The sequence below is a fragment of the Macaca mulatta genome, chromosome 3 (assembly GCF_049350105.2).
Source record: "Macaca mulatta isolate MMU2019108-1 chromosome 3, T2T-MMU8v2.0, whole genome shotgun sequence".
Taxonomy (NCBI): domain Eukaryota; kingdom Metazoa; phylum Chordata; class Mammalia; order Primates; family Cercopithecidae; genus Macaca; species Macaca mulatta.
Window position 1 is genome coordinate 82,178,926 of NC_133408.1, and position 3,004 is coordinate 82,181,929.

The window sequence follows — 3,004 nt, forward strand, 5'->3', positions numbered from 1 at the left end:
GCTTCCCTGTCTATGCTTCCCGCAAAAAAAAAAAAAAAAAAAAAAAAAAATCATAGCTATAAAAAAATTGAAAAATAATGAATAGCCCCCTAAGAGAATTATACAATATTATAAGCCTGCTACTTAGGCACAAGATGACTCATGGGGATACCGGACCCCCATTTGCATGGTCAACCAAATCACATGGTTGCAAGCTGTTTTAGAAATCATCACTAATAAAAGGGGTCAAGCCTTGACTATTCTGTCCCAAAAAGAAACTCAGATAAAAAATGCTATCTATCAAAATAGATTGACTCTCAACTACTTGCTAGCAGCTGAAAGAGAGGTCTATAAGAAATTTAACCTTATTAATTACTGTCTACACATAGATAATCAAAGGCAAGCAGTTAAAGACATAGTTAGAAATACAGCAAAACTGGCACATGTGCCCATACAAGTGTAGCATGGATTCGACCCTGAAGCCATGTTTAGAAGGTGGTTGCCAGCACTAGGAAGATTTAAAACTCTTTTTTTTTTTTTTTTTTTTTTTTTTGAGACGGAGTCTCGCTCTGTCACCCAGGCTGGAGTGCAGTGGCCGGATCTCAGCTCACTGCAAGCTCCTCCTCTCGGGTTCACGCCATTCTCCTGCCTCAGCCTCCCGAGTAGCTGGGACTACAGGCGCCCGCCACTTCGCCCGGCTAGTTTTTTGTATTTTTTAGTAGAGACGGGGTTTCACCGTATTAGCCAGGATGGTCTCGATCTCCTGACCTCATGATCCGCCCATCTCGGCCTCCCAAAGTGCTGGGATTACAGGCTTGAGCCACCGCGCCCGGCCAATTTAAAACTCTTATAATGGGAGTTATAATAGTAATAGGAACCTGCTTACTGCTCCCTTGTTTGCTACCTGTACTTCTTCAAATGATAAAAAGCTTCGTCACTACCTTAGTTCACCAAAATGCTTCAGCACAAGTGTACTATATGAATCACTATCGATCTATTCCACAAGACATAAGCAGCAAAAATAAGAGTGAGAACTCCCACTAATAAAAAGTGAGAGTCTCAAAGGGAGGAAATGAGGGAAGAGAGAGACCCTCTCATATTGTTTTATATTGTTTTATACTCAGAAAAGGAAAGAGAAGCAAAACTAAAGGCAGGTAGCCTGGCGCCTAGGAACCAGACCCAAAACCAAGGAACCAGACCCAAAACCAAGGAACAAGACCCGAAACCAGGCCTGGGCCTGCCTGACCTAAGCCTGGTAGTTAAAATTCGACCCCTGACCGCTTAGCAACTGTTATCTATAGATTCTGGACATTGCATGGAAGGACATTGTGAAACCTCCTGTCCTGTTCTGTTTCACTTTGACCACCAGTGCTCACAGTCCCTGTCACGTACTCCCTGGCTCGCTCAATCAATCATGACCCTCTCACGCAGACTCCCTTAGAGTTGTGAGCCCTTAAAAGGGACAGAAATTGAGCACCTGATGAGCTCGGATTTGAAGACAGTAGCCTGCCAATGCTCCCAGCAGATTAAAGCCACTCCCTTCACTATCTCGATGTCTGAGAGATTTTGTCTGCGGCTCCTCCTGCTATACCCTCACTGGCAGAAGGTAGCCACCTCATACAAAAAAGGCAGAGGGTCCACTGAGATGTTAACACATAAGCCATCCATGGACAGCAGAGTTAAAAGAGCACTGTAACACTTTCTTTGGGGCTTCAAAGATCTTGGACACCCCATGCCAAGATGCTGCTGCAGGGCCTGCATGAAGTTCGCTCCCACTAGCACCCAAAAGCGCTAGCCCCGGCTCCTGCATCCACTCACCTGCACACCCCCTTCTTTGATGGGTGGAATGCAGCAAGTCCAAGTGAGTGGAGTGCCCCTGCTGGTGCCAAAGCGGCCAGCTAGTTTCAGCACCTGTGCGCTCCAGTTCCTACCTCTTTTGCTAGCGTGTTCCCTCCCACAGTAGTTGAGAGCTGCGGGCTGAGTAAACAGGGCACCCACTTTGTGAGTCCCAAGAAGGGGTCAGCGAAATATCCTGCTTCAATAGCATTCCACAACAGTCCACATGGAAGTCTTAGCCACTACCAGTCCCCAAATTCTGTTCCTGACATTTTTCAATACATTGAACTGCTTACCTTTAAACTCCTGGATCCCCTGGTAAGATGTTCATACATGCAGGTTTTGTACCTGGCTGCTGGCTCTTGACTCCCGCAGCCCTTTGTTAGAATGTGAGACACTTTAGGCCTCTGGATCAGGCCTCAGAAAATAGCCTCTGACTTTCTCTGTCCTCCTTTCACCTGCTCCTTTTCTCCCCAAGGCAGGAATCTTCTCCTACCTTTCTGTCACAGAGCTGGTCATAAAGCAATTCTCTGGCCTACCATGTTTGATTGTAGGTCACAAGACCCTTATTTCAGAAGGGGTCCTGCATCATACTGGAGAGGAGGGAATGCTGCCCAGAGAGGTGACCAAGAAGAATCTGGGCAGACAGGCTTGTTAGGTTTCCTCATTTAGTCTATTAGTATTGAATTATATCTTTTCTGTTCAATCATATTTCTATATGGTTGTCAGCCATGTTTGCCCAAAGAAGTCTCCATAAAAGGCCCAGGAGGACAGGGTTTGGAGGCCTTCTGGGTCACTGAACACATGGAGGTTCCCGGAGGGTGACACACCCAAGGAGGGCACAGGAGCTCCCCACTCCTTTCCCTATACTTTGTCCTCTGCCTCTCTTCATCTGCATCCTTTATAATAACCTTTGTAATAAGCCAGCAAATATAAATGTTTTCTTAAGTTCTGTGAGCTCTGCAACAAATTAGTGGAACCCAAAGAGGGAGTTGTGGGAACCCCAACTTGACAGTGGGTTAGAAATTCCAGAAGCCTGGACTTGAGACTGGTGTCTGAAAGGGAAGCCGTCTTGAAGGCTGAGCCCGGTGAGATCTGATGCTAGCTCCACGGAGGTGGTGTCACTAGAACTAAATTAGAGGACACCCAGCAGGGGCCCACTGCAGAATTGAATGCTTGTTTGTTGGTG